This window comes from Nylanderia fulva, unplaced genomic scaffold (genome assembly GCF_048542155.1).
Source record: "Nylanderia fulva isolate GAGA-0341 unplaced genomic scaffold, ASM4854215v1 Scaffold16, whole genome shotgun sequence".
Lineage (NCBI taxonomy): Eukaryota > Metazoa > Arthropoda > Insecta > Hymenoptera > Formicidae > Nylanderia > Nylanderia fulva.
This window is the reverse complement of record NW_028189835.1, coordinates 1,534,501-1,558,017: the sequence shown is the minus strand read 5'-3', so window position 1 is coordinate 1,558,017 and position 23,517 is coordinate 1,534,501. Positions and strand designations below refer to the sequence as shown.

At 39.1% G+C, this 23,517-nt stretch overlaps 1 protein-coding gene and 1 long non-coding RNA gene across 2 annotated transcripts in view; one reads left to right on the top strand and one right to left on the bottom strand.

Moving 5' to 3' along the window:
- Positions 1–1,596: 1,596 nt before the first annotated feature.
- Antp (homeotic protein antennapedia) overlaps positions 1,597–23,517 on the bottom strand; it is a 237,807-nt gene continuing 215,886 nt past the window's right edge. The window contains exon 6 of the transcript XR_014924274.1: positions 1,597–1,696. The gene's annotated coding sequence lies outside the window, so the exon portion shown is untranslated. The remainder of the gene's footprint in view (positions 1,697–23,517) is intronic.
- Positions 14,161–19,153, top strand: LOC114940475 (uncharacterized). The gene is made up of 4 exons (XR_003821459.2): positions 14,161–14,255; positions 14,320–14,543; positions 17,961–18,228; positions 18,705–19,153. It is a non-coding gene; the product is annotated as an uncharacterized LOC114940475 (long non-coding RNA).

Sequence of the window (23,517 nt, the reverse complement as noted above, 5' to 3'; positions counted from 1 at the left end):
GATGAATGCGAACCGGATCGTTACAAGGGTATTCTGCGGGCGTGCCACGTATGGGTGTCTTCAGGTCAATACTGGCAGTACGGTGAATACAATTATTAATGCCGTCATTAAGAGCATTTACCATTTTTTAATACCCACGATCAGGAAGGAATATAATCCATTACTCAACCCTCGGTTGTTAGATATTCCTTTTTACGTGCCTTTTCCAACGGCTGCAAATAGAGCAGTAATGGAGTGTGTGTTGCGTCCTTTTTATTACGCGAGATATTTTATAAAGTTTGTATTAAGCGTTGGATGATGATCGGTTTGAATTCAACATTTTCGCTTAAGCAAAATTCTTTGCAAATTTATCACGCTCTTTATTCGAGCCAAACAAAACACTGTGTACGTATATAAACCAAAAATAGATTACATATCATTTTTGGATTGCGCAAATTACGCGAAACAATTCATATTTATTACATCTCTCATTCGTAATATAGAAATGTTGTATATAAATATTACCAACAACAACACACACACACGCAAGAATTCAAGAAACTCGATCGTTCTATATCCTCGAAAGTGTATTTTAATCGTCGTTAAGAGAGAGGAGAATTACGAAAAAACGAAATACGCAACAGAGACACGTGTCAACGCAATAAATCGTAGTGACATGTCCGACATATGGTTTGCTTTGGACGGCAAAGTCGGGCACATTGTAAATTGCACGTAGGGGCGATTAAATGTTTATATTTTTTATATAATCATTTTGTTCTTTTTCAACTATTTTTTTAAATTATATATAAAAAAATTATTTACATGTAATCATAAATTATTTATCATATATAAATAGTAAGTCATGTTTATATATATATCTCTAGATTTTTACATAACAAGAAAGTTTATATATTATAGTTTGTTTTATATAATTTATATAATTCGTTTATATTAAAAGAATTTTATATCACATATCATATGTCATATAAAAATCTTGTAAACATTTTTTTAGGAATATTATCGACAAATTAAATTAATGTGCTTATAAATGTGCACAATACTTGAAGAAACACGCGTTTCTGAAATTGATGAGACAGATCTATGAAATAAATTGATTCTACGTTTATGAAAATCACATGTGCTCCCGCAATGATAAGCGTTTGCATGAAAATGACTTCTCGACGCGGATCAGGGATGATCTCCAAGGCGGAGAGAGAAGACTGGCATCGTCGGGATTATATGGGGCGCGTCCACGTATACACTCACGTAAGAAGAGAACGCGCGCTCCCCAGAATATTTCCATCTCTTCCTGTCTCTACCGATCTTCGCCTGCATCCGTCCTCTTCCTTCTGCTATTTCTTTCTGCCTCCCCCCCATTATGACGAGTGCACGTCGCGCACAGTTTAAATCCACACCTCGACCGATTATTTGTTGCTTCCGTTCCAAAGGACTATTTTCAACCGGATGACATTCGCGTACACGGTATTCAGATCTGCTGTACGAAGCTATCGGAAATGCAATATTTAGCATCTCTAGTTTGCATAGAAATGTATTTATAGAATAGACACATTTTTTTAATTTAATTTTTTATTTTTCGATTTATTACATCAGATTTTGGTTTCGAGTATCTTCTTCTTTTTCTTCTTTATTTCTTCTTCCTCTTCTTCTTTTTAATTCTGTTCTATTTATATAATTTAGCCTCTTCAGTTTCAAGTATCTGGAACAATAATAATGTATAATTAATTAATAAATAATCATATGCCATAAATTAATAATTATAGTCACGTGTAGATACGCGTATCATTTATTTTTGCACTTTTGAGCATTTATTTATTCAAGAAGAAGAAACCTACAGATCTACATTAAAAAAGCTTAATGAAGTTTGGAGCAACACGAGCACCTTTCCAGTCGTTTCTGAATCTTATAAGAGTGTACTTTCGTGTTATTCGAATGTTTCACCCCTCGAGAATAATTTCGCGATACACACGCGTTGCAGTGAAATAAAAAAAATCGCGGCTTTGAAAAAGCGCCTGTGATGTTCCAGGTAGGCGGTCGTATAGTTCCTCCGGGGTCTCTTCCTCTATACGGTTCCTCCAAAGCCTGTAATACGGCTTACAACTAGGGAGTTATGGCGCCGGCTGGCGGTACGCGAACAAGATTTGAGCTCGAGAGGGAGTTATCAGGCGACTTAATCGAACGATTAATGGTACGGCACGTGTAAAAGTCCCGCAGAAACAAAGAGAAGCGCGCAAAAGGGGACAGAGAGGCTAAAAATCATTTCGGATCGGCCATGAAACAGCTTGTTAGAAGCTGAATGTGGTTTATTTAAAACAATCTCTAGCGCTTATTAACTAATTAGCTGTAGCACAAAGAGCTGTCATTATATATAATCAGTAGAAAAATACAGTCGATAATTATCGCTTCAAAATAGATATCATAATTAAAAAATAGACGTATGTAGATATAACAAGTTTTATATGCAAAATGCAAAATTGTTTGAACATTGTTTTTTGCTTTATATGATCTTGAAATGTCTTGTTGAATTAGCTTGTTATATTATATGTAAAAAATTGCGCGAAATAAGTATTTATGAGACGCAACGAAGATGAATCATCTTGGAACTTTAATTATCAATCGCCTCAAAGGCGAAATATATAATGAAGATTTCTATTGAATTACTTGCCATTAACAGGAAGGTCTTTTTTCCGGCGCGTAACTTCACATTCCAGCTTCGAAACGCCTTTTATATAAACGCAGTCTAATCCTATCTTCAGATTGAAAAAATATTGGGGTGATGAAGCGATTCGAGACGCGTTAAATATTAAGCCGGCTACGAGGCACATTCAACTTGATTCATAATGAGGGCGTTTTCTGTATCTTGGAGATAAAACTCGCGCGTCTCTACCTCTGATCAGGGCTGCTCATTAGCAGTAGATTAATATGATCCGGTCGATGCGGAACGACCAAACAAATGCACGGTAGCCGTGTCCACGACAACATCCCCATTTGTTTGGTTGCTTTCCAGAGTGTTCAGATTTCAACACACATACGCACACATGTATATGTAGGTACATATATGCAGGTATATAATAATGGCACAGATTAGAGAGAGACTTTAATATACATTAATTATGATGTATATAAAATATGTTTTTAAAACTAAAACACATTAAATATTAATATAATTAATCAATTTGTGAGAAATAATGTCAACAGATTAAAATATGTATATATAAATAAAGAAAGAAAAAAGCGAGTGGAAAAATTGATGACAAATTTCACAGATTTAATTCCATTGGATACATAACGTACGTATATCTGATAGCAGTAATATATTATTTTCTATATCGCCATTTTAATTTTTTCACTACGACAGAACAGCATTACTCTAGAATTCTTGGCAAAACCACCTAAATATGTGAGACACGTGTTTTTACATTTTGACGCGATCTGTGCAATAATATCGCTGCTCGTAGATTGAAAGTTACGAGGGAGTAAGTAAAGAAAACCGGAGCCTTACATGGAACTTTGCGCGAAATCAAGATCTCGGTTAAGGTGGGGACACGGGGGTAATGGCGTGTGCATTATTCTGATAAATCGCTCCGACTGGCGTCAATCCTGACTTCGAGCTGACTGGAAATCTTGCCCGGCAAAATCTATACCTACCTACACAGGATGCTTGAAGTCAAATCGCGGCATCATCGAACGAGAAGACCAAATGAAAAATATGTCGGACGTATAGATACAGTATCCTCCACAAGTTTGGAAACATTTTACAGTTAAACAATTGTATGGCAGCGATCTCTACAGATTTTTTGTATGAATAAATCGTAAAATAATTTAAATGACATTTTTATTTATGACAAATCGCTGCCATGCGATTGTTTAACTGTAAAATATAAGGTGTTTTCAAACTTGTGAAGGGTACTGTATGCGATAAATAATAAATGTGCATTTATTAGGCTGTTTTTTGTTATCACGATTAATAATATTTCAAATAATATACTGATAAAAACATCTCATTAAGTATATAGGTATTCTTCCATGTTACGAATATTTAATTAAAAAATATTTCTTTCCAGAATTTTTCTCTTAAATTAAGAAGATTCTTTTGACAGATCCGTACAGATTTTTTGTACGAATAAATCGTAAAATAAACATAAAATATTTAAACGACGTTATATTTATGACAGATCGCTGCCATGCCATTGTTTAACTGTAAAATGTAAGGTGTTTTTAAATTTGCGAAGGGTGCTGTATATATAAGAAAAATAAATCTATATTCTACGCGATGTGTAAAAACGATTCGAGCAGAGAATTGATCTTACAAGAGATAATTAGAAATTAAACGTAATATTTATATTCGGCTGAAGAAAAATTCTTCCCGCTTTGAATATTATTTCCCACGTATATGTGTTTAGCTAAAAATATATCGCGGTTATTATTTGAAGAGCGGAACAAATTTATGGCTTATTGATTAATGTTTTAGCGATGTATTTGTCACATTGTTTGTTAGCGTAGAAAGAATCAATTGGCTTATACTCCAGTCGTACAAAGCCACAAATTTATCGCGGTATTATCGATTGTTGCAGCGACGCTAATTAGCAATTGACAGATACAAACCGTAAAATTAACAATTGCGTGCAACGTAAAGCGCTTTACAAATTTTCATACCATTAAATAGTATATTAAATAGAATGTATTAAATAATTGTAGAGGGTTTTTCTTCTTCCGACAGTCGATTAATTTCTTTTTTCTGTTAACGTCAGATGTAAGACTGTATTACAGAATTATATGAAATCTAGAAAAGTAATCGTTATATGTACATATAATTACAATATAATTTTATATACATATTTTGTGAATTTAATATCATTCGACAAATAGAATATATCTAAGAAGGTGTATATCGATAAGCAAGTGACACGAATCTGCACCGTACCTGGAAACCTGAAAAGGGCCTTCCACCCTGACTGCCAAGATTTATCGTTTAAACGTGCACTTATGGGTTCAAGAGAGGGGTATTGCGTCACATACGTTGGGCAATAAATCATCAAAATATGAGTCGATGATAGAACGCGGAGGAATAACGTTTAGTGCCTGAATTAATGTCATCCGAGGCATTTATACGAGTAGGTAAATGATTGAATACGGCCTGTATATTCAATCTGAAACATTGTACGGTATTCGTCAATTATTAAAGCAAAGAGGAAGCATATCGCGATTGTTTTATATATTTATAAGGCGCGAAATAAGCGCGGTAAAAAGCCTACAGGTCGGAAGATAAAGTTTAAGAATGCACGATCGCAGATGCGAGCGGGCGAGGGCAAAAAGAGATGCGGGCAAGTCAAGGAAAATCAAGTTCACATCCACAGCCGTCACTACTACTACTACTATACTTCGGAGACGAGATCTCCGGCCCGAATGGAATTATAGCACGTGCTTTGAAACGCGCGCGCGTTGAACCCTCTCTCTCTCTCTCTCTCTCTCTCTCTCTCTCTCTTTCTCCGTTTATCTTCCGACTGTGTGTGCGGTAAAAAGAATATCTTCTCTGATACTCGGCCTGTCATTCATACATACCGAGAATTAATGGTTAGTGCAACGCAGAATTCCGTTATTTACGTCTCAACATTTCAATATCAATTTAATTAATTTATGAATAAAAGATTTATATTCTGTTTCTTCTTTTTAATCAATATATACTTAAATAAATGTTGTCGTATTTCTCTTTCTCGGATATTGCTATTTCGTCAAAATAACATGTTGTATCGATAAAAAAATTGATCACATGCTAAATTAATTTGAAGAATGCATTTCCAAGTAGTTGTGAGAATGATAGCTGTTCATATGTATATATTATACATGTAGGTACATATATTTTCTTTGTTTGTAAGCCGGCATAATTTGGACATTTAAACAATATTTTCTCAGCTACTGTGGAACACAAAAGTCTACCGCTTTCTTGTAGACGTATATAATTTAGTCATTAAGATTTACCGTGGAAACTTAATTCATGGCAGTCATCATCGTTCCTATCATCGTTCATTCCCGCGCTGACCCCAGGCATAGCAAACGAACGAACGATTCGCAACGACGACGATATTATCTATTATATTTAATGCGAACCTCTTTAGCCTCCGCTAATTGATAGCCGGGCATTAGCGTAATTGTAATGAGTCAAAATTACGGCAATCATGCGGTCTAGCGCCTTGGAGGGAGGAGTTAAAGTCTTTGGCTTTCGGTGAATCTTCAAAGAAATTCGCCGTCGTATTGTTCCCTCGATCTGAGATCTGACTTTCGGAATATTTAATGTACGAGAGAATAGTATTTCTCTCTCATCGTATAAGAGAATTAAAATCTAATGTTTCGATAAAACTTTTAATTCGATACATACTCGTATAAAACAATATTATAAATGAAATATATATAATAAGAATATTTTTAAGTCAGCTCTTTAATTTTTAAACCACAATCTACACTTTATTCCTCTCGACCAATAGAGCCAAACGATTAAGAAAGAAAGAAAATTTGGAAACTAAGGAATTTGAATCCTATGATATTCCCGATTCAGCCGACTTTCGGACCAATATTTTTCTCGCCTATTTCTTTACAGGGGATGTCAAGAGAAGGAACAAGAAGAATTTCTGAGATCCCAACCATAGGATAATTGGTCGAGAGGAATTAAGTGTAGATTGTGGTGAAATATATATATTTCCTGCAAAAAGAGCATAACTTTAATATCTAAAAATTGTTCCAACACTTTATTAATTTATAATATAAAGTGTCTTATCGATAAATCAAATGCGATACGTACATAAATAAAACGATCCAACCATGTAGCATTTATTTATTAATAAACGTAAAAAAGGTTGAGAAGAAGCTGCGGAATACACATTTAAAAAATATATAAGCAATATTTTGAGGAAAATCAAACTTTTCTCCTACAAAATACAGCGTCTTTCTCGTAAGATTAGTGTCATATATTCGATAGCATCGCAAGATTATCCAAGTAACACGTTTATATTTATGTGCGTGTGATTAATATGAAGCGGAGCTATATACATAGATGAGAAGACGTAAGATTGAAAAAAAGATTTCTTCGCCGCAGAAAATCGCGTGGGAAAGCGGGAGAGAGGGCGTAATGCGGTATATACTTATTTAGACGAGGGGCCATGAAGTTTATCCCCTCATCTTTGCGTCGCGTCGGTAATTCATCCAGCGCACATCCAATGAGGACGTCCGCAGGATGAAGACCCGGAGGAAGGACACAGGCCGCTAACGGATGGGTGGCTTAGGGGTTGAAAACGACGACGGTTTAAATCGATGGCCATCTGTTGGACAAAGCGTGAAACTGCTATCAGCGTTTCAGCCGGTTCCTATGGCTGGTAAAACGCTGTCACGAATAGTGTCAGTATCGGTGGGTGGTTAATGAGAGCTGTCGCATGATTACGCGAGCGTTTGATAACGATCGATATATCGAATCGTGCGCGCGAATGCTTTGCATTTGTCGGATTATTCCGTTAATAGATATCGGATATGTTTGTTGGTCGTCCTCGACTATGAAATATACCTGAAGAGATTACAATTTCATCGTGTAAAGAAGAAATGCGAAAATAAATAGGAGATACGCGCTTCTTCTGTTTTCGAGAAACTCGAGAGAGTCTTGAGATCGATACAAGTGATACAATCGATACGTTCGTTGAATTCATATTCTTTGGAGGAGCGCGAAGAAGGTGAACTTATTTTAATAATCGGATGGATAACGCTTAACGTTGCGGCCGCGCGATCTTTCATCCCATAAGCACGCTCTGATTATTTATGAACGTGCAAACGCACGCGGTACAATCGATTTCACGGAGGCAAATTAGCCGAGGCAGGTCGGTCGGCAGACGCGGACGTTAAAATAATAACGCTCATCGCCTTAATGGTCAATAATAATTAGGGAAATTCTTGCCGTAGGAAATTGGTCCTCGTAAGCCTCTCCCGATCTCTCGCCGATCTCCCTTTATTTTATCGAATTATGCGGCTTAACACTGCTCGATGATCGCCGAAATTCTTGAATACCGAAACTTTGGAATTAAGGAAGAGAACCTTTTAGCTGATAGTTTTACGCAGTGTAATATTCACCATAACGATCGATACCAAAGTTATTCCACATTTTTCTCAGGGAGCAAACTTTCACGCGATACGATGACGTTTAACGACGACTCAGGTGTTACTCAATTTTTCCGTGTCTCGATTAGTCGTCATTAGGGTCTATTAAATAAAAAAAAATCATTGTGCAACTTATCGCAAATTTACTCCATTTTATTCACCGCGTAATCCGCGAGTCTCATATTGCGCATTATTTTTTTCCACGATTAAGATTCTGGCGAACGATTACCGAACGATTAGATATACAACGAGAAACCAATAACCGTGAACTGTTGCAAGAAATGAGAGTACCTTACTTGCCCGATTCTCTCCCATTATTACGAGCCCGGGAAAGTTCGTCTGGTCTTTGAGGTTTAGAAAGTTAGGACATTACAGACAAGATTAAGGCGAGAAAATTTGCGGGGAGAAGCGGCGGCGCTTCTCTCTGGTAAACTCATGGCTCAGGAAAGGAAGAAGGGCGTTTTAATGGGCCGCGATTAGCAAAGCGAGGCGCCAGGGAGCCGTAGACAGCAGAATCCCGAGAAACCACTTTTCACATATCCTTCGCGGTTCTGTTTCTTGATCGAGCGACGTTACCAATACTCCCGAGGATACAAAGTTTCTACGTAGATTCGTAGAATCTCTAATGTGCCAGCTTCTACCTCTGCGACATTAATGATCGATACCCTTTCTATCCTTTCAAATGTATTTCTGCTGTATGAACACTTTTTCTTCGCGACAATTTTACATATTTCTTCATTAAACGTACTGCAGCTAGAAAATATCATTTCTATATTATATATATATATATATATTCTGTAATAATATAATAATAAATATTCCATAATATTGTAGAATATTTTTATAGAATATAATATTATAGAAATTATATTATATAGTGTTTACTATGCAATATTGCAATTACAATATATCCTAACGAATGAATTGTTTAGAATTCTTCAGATTTTACAATATTATAATATTTATAATTTAGAAGAGAATATAAAAATCTTCTACATCTATAATATGAATATTCCAAATATCAAATATAATATAGAATACTTGTAATTGCGCAAACATCCATTTATGCAATTGTCTTATTATCATGTAGACAACTTTGATACACGAGCAGTAAACTGCGCTAGCAATTACCTCGCTTGAATAAAAAATTCGTTGAAATTGTTCTTACCTTAGAACCACTCTACAAACCTTTCTCAGATACGCGCTTATACCAGAAGCCAAATGAGAAAGTATGCAGCAGTCAATTTTCCAGGAATTCGATGTAAAGTATCGAAACGCCGATTCAATTACAGCTTAATCATACACGCTCGTTACATTCGTTCGCGGATCTTGCTCGATCAGATCCGAGGGGTACAGTATCATATCGCCCGCTCGCTCGGGCCCGATTAAAATTGCGCGGATTCACACGAATCGGTGATTACAAGTGGGACGAGAGAGAGAGAGCCCCGGCCCTGATACCATTTGCATTCTCGCGGCTATGCTCTCCGCTGGATCCGTACGTATTATTTCGCAGGACTGAGGGAAATGTGTAATTCAAATGAGTTACGAGCGGTATCGCACTCCTGGGAAGTAGGTGCTAAGCGGTCGGATATGTTGATAGAGCGTCAGTGATACGTCGGACCGGGAAGGTGGAAATCGCGATGGGGTTGAAACACCGGGCCCGGAACAAGAGGTACGGAGAAAGAGAGAGCACCGACGGAATTGGGAGCCGGTTGTGGAAGGGGGACTCTGTTTGTAATAGTCCGCGATGGTGCGAGGCGATGAGATGTGATCGCTCGGCGATGAGCTGTGGGCGACCTGATGGTCCCGCAGCGGTGCCTCTCGCCTCTCAACTGTCTACTACCCCGACTATGTCTATACCAGGGATCCAGTTATACTGCCTATGCTTATATTCCCGCTTATAATCCGCGGCGAATATCCGTCGCGCTTTCGAAGCGTTAAATTTCGCGAATTTTAATAACGCCGGGTTTAAAAAAGTGCGGAAGAATCCAACGACGAAATGTAATCATTTCATAGTTGGAAATTTTCCTCTTCGTTCTGCGATCAGAATTAATTACACCTGATTATGTTTCATCGAATACGTGTATATCGCGTTATTATTATTAATTAGCCTTTTCTTCTCGATGTGAAAATGAAATGCCTTTGGAAAATAATGGTATGATTGATATTTCCTGAATATTAAAAATTGCAAAAATAAAAATATAATGGGTAAAAATTCAAATATGATTAAAAATCGTGTCCCCTAATCTGCGTTTACTAACGACAGGTCCTCATAGTAGTGATGGACGGTACCCTTAGCCAGCGGTAAAAGAACGGGCGATGCAAAGTGATAACATAATCAGGTGATAATGTGGCAGTCATATCTCATCGCGAGAAACCCAGCTCGAAGGTGCAGGCAGGGTGGAAAAGAGGGGGAGAGAGAGAGAGAGAGAGAGAGAAAGAGGCATAAAACGGTGGTGTAAGAGAAATAGCGGTGTAGGTGGAAGAAAGCGAGGAGAATATCACGACGGCCTCTCTCATTGGCTAGTTTACTCGGCATCTAGAGACCCTCTAGAAGCTCAGACAACGGTAGGGAGTAAGCGACGAATGACAACACCATTCAAGAAGAGTGACTGTAGCGAACAGCCGTCGTTATCTCCTAAATAAGGGGAATGTCAGGGAGATCCGACGGTGATAACACTTGTTGAGATGCATTCTCATTATTCTCTACTAGATAATCATCGCCGCCAAATTAATTGAATTTTAAGCGAGGAGAATATCGTATTGCCTCCACCACGTAGGTATTCCTCGAGCCTTATTCCCGGGTTATCCGCGTCTCGATTCGATCGACGATAGAATATTGCGTTCTCGCGTTTCTCCGAAACAGATATATATATATATATTTTTTTTTTTCGAAAAAACCGAAGAATATTCCTGGAACGGTGTAACGAGGATTGATAAACGGACGAAAATCCAAAGTCCTTAAACGTGAGAAATAATTCCCATAGATAGAAGCTGCCTTTGCGTACCGCGATAGCCTTCCTCAAAGATAAAGGATCGGCAAAAATCTGATCCTACACACGTGCTCTTCTCCGGATCCGACATCTCGTCGCGCGGGCATAAAACGCACGGCCAATCATTCGTTCATGACCAATCGCGGGCGTAATGATGTTATGACGTGACATGGGTGAGAGTTACGGGCCAGCACAACAGGAGCAGCGCTCCTCGAGATGGGAATGTATCAAGTCCGAGTTAGGCTGCGAGCGGAGAGAGAATCCCTTCTCTACCTTCTTCTTCTCTCTCTCTCTCGCTCTTCTCGACTTATTATTTGTAGCCACGTTGTGGTGGTTGCCGGCGCGCACCAGCATCCATTTAATCTCTCTCAGTGAGGAGCGTTTCTTTGATCAGCGCGCGACCGCATCTGCCTGGTAATATCTCAAGCCGGTCCTGCAACCGGCGTCCCGGGCGCGAGCTCCCCGTCTTGCCTGCACCGAGGCATTTGTTGCTGTCAACCAGCACCTCGGATAGTCTCTGTAGTCGTTGACTGCGTGCCCCGTTGCCTTCCCTTCTTCCTTCTCCTCCTTCTCGTCGTCTTCTTCTTCTTCTTCTTCTTCTTCTTCCTCGCCGTTCTTATTTTCCTTCGACTGCCCGAAGAAGTCGCGTGCGGAATGCAAACGTGGCTCTTCAGGAGAAAATCTTTTTCCTTTTTTTCCTTTCCCTCTCTCTTTCTTCAATCTTCTAGAATATCCAGTATACATGATTTTCTTTGTATGGAAAAAATGTGGATTTAAGAAAACGTCCGATGTGATTAAATGATACATGCATATATATCTTCGTTGTTTCTTATATGAAAATTTAATAATACTGATTAATTTATATATAACAAATAAAAATAATCAGAGTTATGTAAAAAAAGTGAGGATAGAGATAACTCAATGGTTTTTTTATGTTTGGTAAAATGAGAAGACCGTAGAGTGTGGACAAGACAAAAGAAAAATCTGCGTTTTGTAACAACCCGGAAGTAATCAATCCGGGCAATAATTTTTAATGCTTGATTCCGCGATATGGTATATAAACCATGAGTGCTTCTTTAGTTCCGTGAATCAATTAAGGCATAAGAAATTCCTAGCATAATTACCCGCGCTGCTAGAAATAATTTCCTGCTTGTATAATTCGTTAAGAGTATATAATTATTAACTGATTACAGGCACATTAATTACGGACAATTAAGTAAGTTTTAAAGGTAACCGTATGTGACGGATGAATCGCGAGAAGCTGCATTTTGAAAAACGCGCAAGTGCGCCTGGCAAAGATTAACTCGCTGCCACGAAATTCATAATCAACGGATTTCCTACGTTGGAAATAGCAACGCCTTTACGTCATCCTAAAAGAACTATTCAATCGGTATGTATATTTTATCGTTTATTGAATAATGTATTATATATAAAACATTGCTTCTCGATTAAATAGAAAAGAAGGTTGTCTCTCTTTTAAAATTTTATTTTATTTTAGCAAAACTATACATACATATTTTATACAAAAGAGAGAAAGGGGAGATCAAATTAAGTGGTTTTATTTAAATCGAAGGAGCACATTTGTGCATTCCGGTTAAAAGATATTCGTTAGTTAAACGCCATGGAGGAAGGAAGCGGGCAACAGAATATAATATCCCCCCACGTTGGAACGACTTGTTGGAAGAATATGTTGCGTAGCTTACACGCGCGAAAATACAAATACATATATATGGTAGTAATATGTAACGCACTTTGGAGTAATGTTACGTCAAAGCCAGCGCCACCGAAAATATGAGCCGGCTGCCGAGCGCTTCGCTAATGCCCGGCCATTTATTATGCTTACATTATTTCGAGATTATTAGTCTTCTCCACCTCTTCCCAAAAACTTTGGGTAATGTTTTGACTCGCGCATGGGCCCGCTAATGTCGCTGCAAATAAGCGCCACGCGATTTTACGATATTCTTTGGACATACTTTTGTGACGATAAGATCCATCACATCAAACACGATGGACGTTTCAATATTTGTATTTTTTTTTTTTTTTAATTATCCAGTAGCAATTTAATTCATCACACGTGGACAATTATTTCTTCGAGAATAAGGCAGACATTTTTATTATGCAGTATTGAATAATCGCGACACTTACGGAGAACGAACAATGTCTCGTGAAAGCACAATGGCTCGCTCAATTTATTTTCGGGGGCATTTTCAACAAAGCCGGGAACCATAAATGTTTAAATGCTGATAACAAACAATAATCGAAACCGATAAGACCCTTCGTTGGCGCTGAGATCGGACCAGGGGTCGAGAAAAGTTTCGAGCGAAGTGGGGTGGCGTACACACCCCATAAGAAAACCGGGAGCTTTCAATGCGGGAGGGATAAGAAATTACAGTAGAACGGCAAAGTCGATTTAGCGAATCGCCCTTTAAAAAAGGGTGATTTAAAAATACCGGTTTCCCTCCGTCCCTTTTCTTTGTTCCATCTTTTTACTCGGCGAACTTGTGACGAATCAAAATTGTCGATGCCACGACTAACAGAATGTATTCTACAGGATCGAGAGGTCATTTTTTTATCTTCGCCAGGTATCTGAAGGTTCTCCATTCTTTAGAGAGCAAATATAAATTTCACGGTGTATTATCCATCGCCATTTCGATTGGATACTATATATTTTGACTCGCGCCCCCCATTGATTTGGGTGACTGTATTTATCTTAAATCACTCATGAAAATGCCTGCTGTTGAAAGACACTTCTACGAGAGATTGCAAACTAACGGTGACCTATAATCGCTTTTATTGATCAAGTATTTTTTTATTATAATTTTGCAAAGTTTTGACTCGAACGAAAAAAATCTTATTATATATTTATAATTATAAATGGATTGTAACTTCTTCTTATACAGACACGAATATTATATTTTTTAAAAGTATAAATATCTCCCTCCCTGTTTCTCTCTCTCTCTCCCTCTCTTGGATTTCTTCCAATGAGGGGAAAATGTAAAGCTGATGGATGTACAAGTTAAAATAGCTGCTTCAAGTACAAATCCATTGCTCCTTTGAAATGGCTGCGGCAGTGTCACGCAGCTATGATTCAAAATTTCTCTGATGCGAGGTGGAACGTAGCCGAAAAATGTACGAAAGTTTTTTGTTTCAAAAATAAGTTTGTAACTCATCTTTTTTTTTCGAATGTGTGTAGCACAACGAAATACGTCCGAGGTTCGCCCGCGGGGAAACACACGAGGAAATCCCAGGTAACCGTATGTGAAACGTGAATTAGACAGCTGTCAAAGTCCTCTGTAGGAGAAGATGGAGTACTCATATATGTGGTGCGCGAAAGGGCATCAGAGAGCTTACGGAAGAGAGGAAAGAGAGGGGTTTGGCAGCCAGGCGAATGGATTTGGATGTAGAATGGAAGGCAAGGTAATAGTAGAGAAGAGAGAGAGAGAGAGAGAGAGAGAGAGAGAGAGGCGGACGAGAACGACAAGATCGGGGAGAGAGAAACGGAGAGCCGATGGAAAAGGGGACAAAAGGGTATAGAGGGGGTGAGCACTGATAAATACCTCGCCATTTCTCTTTGTGCTCCCCGGCGAGAGCACAAACACGAGGCGGCTCCCTCCGTTTCAACCCGAGAGTAGCTACCTAAACCTTACTCTCTTCTTATTCCACGTCTCTGTTCCTTATCCCTCCTCATCTCTCTTGTACTCGACTATACGCTTCCTTTTCCTCCATCATCGATTTTCCCCGTTGCTTCTTAAATATTTCACGATCGGCCTTACCGGTTATTAAAGTGGTAACTAGCTGAATGCGTGAATATTGATGGAAATCGATGATACACATCTATAGCCTGCTATTATGTTTAATGACAATATCAAAAATTCCTTATTCAAAGAGAGAAACACTGCGGTAATATTTCCGACAATGTCACACAGTACAAAAGTTGAAGGGCACGATTCTATACGAAACCAACGATTGTGGACTTAATTTTATTTGACTTTACTTTCTTGATTATAAATATTTGATAAGAGGATATGAATAAATCAATGTTTTCCTCGATAAGTAGCACTTCTCATCTAATATGCTTCTGTCAAATGATCGATGACTGATAAAATAACGAAACTTTGTAAATTAGAGATGCTCTAATTTTCTAACCGAGGTAAATCGCTTGTTTCCGAAAGGCGAGAGATAAAACGATCGAGCAATTAAGGCGGCTCTTCTTTTGGAAGATTTTCTCCTCATCGTGGACTCGCACGAATGGCGGCGAATGCCCGATTTCTCTTCCAGGATTGGTTTTAAAATTAATGCTGTTTCTCCGTTTCGGCTCCTAATGGCTTCTGGGAGGAGCCCTGCGAGAACCAATCGCCTCCTGCAGTCAACCTGCCTTGAAGTGAAAGCACGACACCCACGAAAAAACGATGTCGGTCATGTAAGATTAGGCCTCGTTCGATCTTTCGCGCCCTTCTTTTCCACTTTTCCTCTTTCTTATGTTTTATTCCACCCGGATCATTGAATTATCTTCATTACGTGACGATTCTCCTAAAGGGCCCTTTAATTAAGCATTCAAATTCTGTGCTCGTTAACGCACATACGAACACGCTTATTCAAGCGGAGACATTCATTAATTACCTATGTCCACTTCCAGTAAAAGATCGTTTATGAACAGCGTCTCGTGTCAGTTTCCTCGCATATATACGTATACATATAAATATTAGCATATAATATTCGATCGAAATTTATTTTTATTTCTCCTTTTACATATATTAATCTCACGTCGCGGCCGAGTTCATTACCGCGAAATATCGGAAGAAGGCGCGCGCATTTTTAATCCCTCTCCTCGAATCTCGCCGCACGTGGGATATAACTGTTTCTCTTCTCCTCGCAATGCAAATATACTCTCCGCGGCCGTTCCATTCCTCGCGAATATCGATATCGCGCCGATTACTCATCCGCCTTGCAACTTTGTACCCACCGTTGGAGTCCCGTTACCGCGCACGTTGTTACAACCACGATCCCACGACAAGAGAGAATCTCGGGAGTACCCCTGACAAAGGCCGCGTCGCGAACGTACCTGGCGTTTAGTACATACATAGAATCGTGGGCGTGATGCAGGATGTTGCGTAGGCCAGGATTAAGCAGATTAAGACGTCAGGCGGCCCGCGGCGCTTGATTAATGCACGGCATTCACAGGAACGAAAAGATTCTTTGTACATACATAGTCAGTTTGCAGTCGGGGATACGTCGGAAATTGCGCTCGCCTTTTCTACTGATTTTCTCCTTCGAGTGTCCCAGAATCTCGTCAACGTGACTCGAGATTTTATTCCATCCCCGTTCTCTCCCTTTCGCGTGTATTTTAATTTATTTTTTAATCGCCTCGGACGAATCTTTGCGAGTGCCGTAATTGAATTATTCATTATCGCTAAATAAATCTGGCAATGCATTTTTTTCGTCAAGTATCTTCTGACGTAAGAGCAGACGTCGGCGCAACATTGAGATGCTAATGACAACGGATGGTTGTTAATTAGATAATACGATGATAACAATAAGATACGTGATAACGCAACGATGCTATTCGGAAATAATAAGACGATGCGCATAAATTGCGAGAAATATAAGTGCGCTCATCAAGATCCCGATAAGGAGATTTCAGTCCTCGACAAGCGCGTATTCCAGTTTTATACACTTGACAACTCACTTACTTTACTGCTTGTATATAATTATTGCACGGGTAGTAAAAGAAAAGAGAGCAACTTTGCGGAATATTATCCGCTTATAGTTAGTTACTGTAATGAGGCAATCATCTTCTTTCACCGAGACGAAATCACCTGTCAGCTAGTCATCGACAGCAGCTGCGCCAGATTGATCCTCGGAATGTAGTTTCCGAAATAAGAAGAGCGTTAATACGATTTAATGAGAACGGATCTAGATTATTTGACATATCTCTAAACATAATCTCAAATACTTCAATTTTATATGATTGTAAAAAATTTACATTTATTAATATTAATAATTCGATATAATAATCCCATTATAATAAAATTAATATATAATTTGAAACAAAATATTATATATATAATAGAGTATAACATTTTATAAGAATTTTAAGAAACACAAAGAAGCCGACTTTATCTTGTCTCACTGACACTTGTTAATATTACAAGCTGTTCAGGTAAGATTTCAGGAAGACTTCGGCATGTCTCTTCGGACTTTTCGTGACCTTGAAACGCATGATTTTAAAGGAGTAAATTGATCTCTATCTTTACCTCCTAACTGGCCGAAGGGCTACCTGAAAATTGAAATGTCTCGAAAATGGATAACTCGTCGTCAGTTCGGAAGTGGACTATTAATAGCTACAAGCGCTTCGACCTTCGGGAAAAGGATGAGCATGATAAATAGCTTTGGAGAAGTGACAAGCCTACGTAAGCGTGATATCTTTGACGTAAAAAAAGTTTTTTTTCCATGGCAATTTAATCTTACAATTCGTTTGCTGTCAAAATTGTCACAAGTAGCATAGAAATCAAATATTAATTATTAATCAAAAAAAAGTTTCCGCGAGAAGAAAAATATAGCAATAATCCATCACATATCGCATGTATATTTTTTATCCAAAAATATCCATGTCATAAAATAAAAATATGACTTGCAGATAAACGTCAAAAATTATAGAAAACCTTCCCCTGCTCGATCTACAAGCACGCAGGTTTCTTCGAAAATTCCACCTAGCGATTCCACCTAGATTCCCACGCGATATCCCGATTGAAACGTCCAGAAGGATGGATAGTTGTCACTCACACGAGACAGATTCGGCCAAGCCTAAGGTTGCCATTTTGAATTCCTTCGCAGTGGTCAATCCCGAGGCCGAGTTTGAGGAATCGTAGGCGGAGATGAAGGCTTCACGTGGCGCGGAGAGAACGCGAACGAGAGAAGAGAAGAGGAAGAAATGAAGATAACGAGAGAAAGAAAGAAGGATAGAGAGAGAGAGAGATCGGAGCTCCTCGCTGGTAGGATGGATGCCGTCGTACGTTGGTACAGGCGCAGAGGAACCGTGTACGTGCCGCCGACCTGTACCCCGTACAAGGATACACCCTATTCCGACTGGTGGATAAACGCGGTAAGAGAGAGGCGCGGCCCACGGTATCATTTATCATTGTGGGAGCTCATTAAGGCCGAATCTGCCGCACGCTGATCGTTTGGGATTACACTTTCCTCCTCGTATCCCTTCGTATAGCGCTTAACCCCCTGCGCAACCCTGATCATCTTTTTCCTCCTTTCTTCTTCATTCATTCCGTTATCTTCTTCTTTCGACCGGGCATAGCTCGCGCTTTCGCTCATCGTCCTGTTGTCAAAGGAAAACCAGCATCCACGCGTTGAAATCTCGCTGTAGATAACGCGTTTGCATCTTAACGAAAATATAATGTTTTTTAGACTATGTGTACTTATTATGAAATAAATTCTCAGGCTTCGTGTCAGAGGGAAGTTTGCATATAAAGTACGCAATATTGAATTTAATCTGTATCTATTTTATTGATGTATTTTACAATGTCATTTCTTCTGCTTTCCTATTTTAATTACGTTCTAAAATTATAGATTTTCTTACAATATGGAGGAATCGTAGAGGAATCTCCAAGTCTGGCAACTCTTACAGACGCCATTTACGCGCTCATCGTTCTTCATGCTGGACTTACATGCTGACCTCACTCGGTTTTTCCAAAGGCCTCCAGCGAAATCCGACGGATGGTGCATTAGCTCGCTCGGACCAGCCTAATGACGCCACCACATCCCCATAGGGAACCTTCGTTCGCGTTCGTGATTTCTTCTTCTCTTCTTTCTGTTACACCAGTTCGGCCACGAGCGATCCATCACCAAGTGAAAAAAGTCTCTTTATATCGTGCTAGTAGAAATGTGCCGCTTGCTTCTTTCTACGTTGTCATCTATTACTAGTACTCTCTTCTCCCTTCGTATATTCGAAACTTTACAGCGCGCGTCCCGAAATGAAAATATTCCTTATAATTTGTACATATTCAATTCAACGGAAATGCTACAGTTTTTTTTATCCTAAATAAATGTATGGATATGTCAAGATATTTCATAAAAATAGATTTTTGATGTACGTTTTTACGAATCTCTATATATTTATTATATTATATATCATATTTTATGTACTATTAATCGACTCTACGAATCTATTAATCTATCCTATATAAAATATATATGAAATAACGAAAAAGAAAAATGACACTGCGTGTTGACGAAATCGAGAATAAATTCGAGAATAAAAAAGCGAATGGTGGAAAATATTTATCGCGCTTAAAGCAAATACACACATGAAACTATCAACAGCTATCTCTTCAAAGTGTTTTCCCTCGGACTTTTCTCGGTTAAGTTGTATTCCGGGCCACTCTATCGTCTTTCGGTTTTTGCCACGATACTCTCTTTACCGTGTCGGATAGCAGGAACTCCAAGTCCGTACTAGTGAGAAATGCCGCTAGTTTTATTTTGCCAGTTCCCTACGTTAGCGATTTTTCCATCACCGCGGCGAGATATTTCACCGACAATCTAAGAGTCGCAAATGGAGTCCACAATGAGGCAGAAATGGCTTGGTGCTCTGATGGCCCTCGCATTTGTCTTCACTCTGTTCCTTCCCCCCTGTTCTCCTTCTTCTTTCGGTCTCCGAACACGCGCCTTTCACTCTCCCGCCTCCGCCCCGTCTTTCTTGCCACCCCATGGGAAAAAGCGCGATCAACTGCGCCGGTACGTCACGATCGCTGCTCGACTAACCCCCATGCATTAAATTTCAGACGATCGTTCGGACATTAAAAAGCGCTTTCCTCGGAAATGCGAGAATTACTCGGGGCAACGGGGATCTTTACCGATAGTTAAGCGCTTCTCGGGGGCTCGCTGACATTACGTTACATGCGCGGCTATAAAAAGAGGAGATGACAATCCAGTCTGGAAGACAAAATAGACGCATGCGAGTCGCGCTCATGCCACCACCGTGGCGGCCATAGCGGGCAACGTTATTTCCGCAATTATAAGCCCATCAGCGGCAAACGAAGCTTCGTGTTTTTGTGACGGCTGGCACGGAGTGGACTGGAAATAAGGCGGACAGAGGGACGAAAGCATGGGAGAGATAACACTGGCGGACTTGGTGTAGAACACATACACGCACGCGCGCGTACATGTACACCGATCACGTCGGCTACTCGAGAGGCACAGTAACGCGGGCATTTCGTGCATCAAGGACGGTCTGATGCGATTTTAATCATGGACACCCCTCTCGCTTTTTCTCCGCCCGCGGCCCCGACTGCCAACAACGTTTCCAAGTCCAACCCCCTCGCCACGCCGGTGTAAAACCGATTAATTTCATTGCTCTACCCTACGCGCCTAGTACGTATAGTATCGAAAGAACTCCCTGAAAGCCCTGAGTGACAACCCACGCGTTCATATTTCATGACTTTTCCTCGAGCGATTTATTAATCTTTTATTAACCGTAATTAGGGGCAAAATGGTGAATTAATTAACAGCGAGGAACCTGTTTATCTACCCTTCGTGTTCTTCGTGCCTTATATGCGTTTGAAAATAACTTTTGTCGATACCTACATACGTCTTATATATGTTTGAATTGTTATAAAGAAATTTGTCACGCCATAATCTCTATGTGGTACAACAGTTGATAACGCATCGAGTATTAATCGGAGCAACTGCTTCTAGATCTGTACCAAGCACATTGACCGCGACAGTTGCACAACTACCATTGTTTGCGCGCGGCGGAAGAGTTCAGGAAGGACAAGCCGAGTGTCACCGACGGCCTTAGAATACAGGCAGGCGACATAAATATGCATGTCTCCGCGGGCCCATGGCTCATGTGCCGGTGATCGTTATATCTCCATCTGACCGGAGACTGGAAGGGATAAAGGGGGAGGATAGGGGGGAGGTTTAGTGGTGGTCCGGTAATACATTCAAAGTTGGGCGTAGGGACTGCAGGGACAGAAAGGGGGATGCGGAGACTCTCTCTCGGATGGTGTTGGAAAGAGGAGGAGAGATGAGAGAGTGGTGAAGTAGGTGGACATGGCGGGGGAGGGGAAAGGCCGCGGGAGGCAGAGAGGGAGGTTTCTCGTGTTTCATTTCCTGAGCTCCTATATAACTTTGTGCTCAACTCGACACCAGATTAATAACGGCCCCACCTATCCTATTCTATCCCAACCCGAACAAGTTCGTGCTGTGTGTACACTCCGTGTGCTGTGCGCACGAAGCCTGCTCGTATCACTTCTCTACTCTCCCTCTCTCTCTCTCTCTCTCTCTCTCTTGCTCCCTTTCTCTCTTCATCTCGCACCCTTTCACGTTTATCCTCTTTCTCCGTTCCTCTCGCTGTTTTTTCCTCTTTCTCTCTCCCTCTCCGTTTCTATCTCTCGTTGGATGCGCGACACGGTTGAAAATTCTGAACGTGTTACCGATCCATCCATGGACCCTGGCACGCCCTGACAAACCGACATGCTGAAAACTCCAACGCGGCTGACCAATGCGATCCGTACACCGAACCGGAGTAATCATATTTCATATCGCGATGGCCAACCTATTATTTGTTGGTCGGACACGCCGTTGTACGTGTCGTTAGACCGATAGACAGCATTTGAAGCAGGTAAGTAATGCGCTCGCGGATCTTATTTATAAGAATTTTTAAGCAAGAGGGTTTGGGGCGAGAGAAGGGACAAATTTTATCTTCGATCGAATCTCTTCGAGTAAATTGCGCGCTCTGAATATATATACACAATTATTAATTAGTCTAATTTTGTAATCAAATTTACTATCGTCGATGAGCAGTTTTGTAAATGCTTTTACAGTACGCTGCGTAATAAAATTATGCGTATTAAATATGTAAAAAATATTGCGAGCTAAGTTAATAACAGCTCTCATTATACGTGCACATTGTTAAGTAGCAGCAGCAGCAGCGAAGAGAAAAGGTAGCCTAAGTTATGAAGCACATCATCAGGGTAATTTCAAAGAGGGATACCGAAATTAATCACGAAATCGCTGGATTGGCCGAATCTTTTCTTGCGTGAAATAATTACGGTAACTTTCCACGCGATCGCACGTACCTCGAATTTGTGTTTGATATTTTAACAACGTTCAGTTTTATTTTTATTTAAAAAATGCGTGTACTATAGACACACAAGCAAATTTATAAAAAAAAAAAAAATGTAACATAACAGTATTGTATAAATAGAAATAAACGAAAAATTTATAGAAAAATATATGTTAAGAAAGATTTTCACAAAATTTTAGCGTTCTTGACGTATAATTATTATTTGAAAAATTAGAATTAACAATGACACAAATATTAATTCAAACTTGTATTTCAGCTATCAGTTTCATTTCTTTTTACACTATTAGAACAACACAAGCGCCTGCTATGCGTCGTTCTTCGATTTTATGTTAAAAGAATGATATTGTTCAAAAAAATAATGTAAAGTTTGTTTCAATTAGATTAATATTTTTTGACAGATATCAGCTTTTAAAAAATATTAATTCGAGTTTAAAGTTTAAATTATAACATACATATTATTTAAAATATATATTATTTTAATTTTTATAACATGTTATTATTTTAAAATTTTATTAGCTTATTAAGGCTTAACTCAGTTGACATCTGTAAAAGGTATTAATAAAGTGTAAAAGGTATTAATAAAATAGTAATATGTTATCGTACTTTATCCCCGATTTTTGACAGAAATCAGCTGATAACTAATAAGTCGAGTTTAAAGTAATTATCTCATTTTTTAGAAAGCAAACAAGAAGCTAAAATATTTTGAAATCATTCTTAAAATCGAACGTTCTTACATGTTTAAATACATATTGTATGAGGAAGATTTCGTTTTGCGATACATCTAAAAGATTCGATAATTTTATAGGAGATATAACCTTTTTTATTTTTCCCTGAAAATATTTTATCACGCGTACTGTTTCTTTCGACGCTCCACGTCCGATCTGAGTTCACGATGATAATGGCTGCTTCGCGTGCAGCAATTTATGTACTGTAGACACGTTATCGCGTATTGGTATGTGGCGCCGATTCGATGAAACACATATCGTAAATAAATGTAGGAAACCGATTTGCTTGAGAGAATTTATATCAATATTCTAGAATCAATTTATCAAATTATCTTTAATAATTTATGCCTTTGAAAAAACTTACGATTAACGAGACTTTTTTTATGACAAGGCCTCTCATATAAGACTTCCCCGATGTAACGTATTACTTGACGACTGTTACTTTGACCATCTCTCTCTCTCTCTCTCGCTCTCTCGCAATAAGCGAGTTTTAAACGTGAAATCTCTTACATCATCTAAAATTTCTAAATTCTTTTTCAAGATATAATATACATCTAATTTTTTCGAAAAC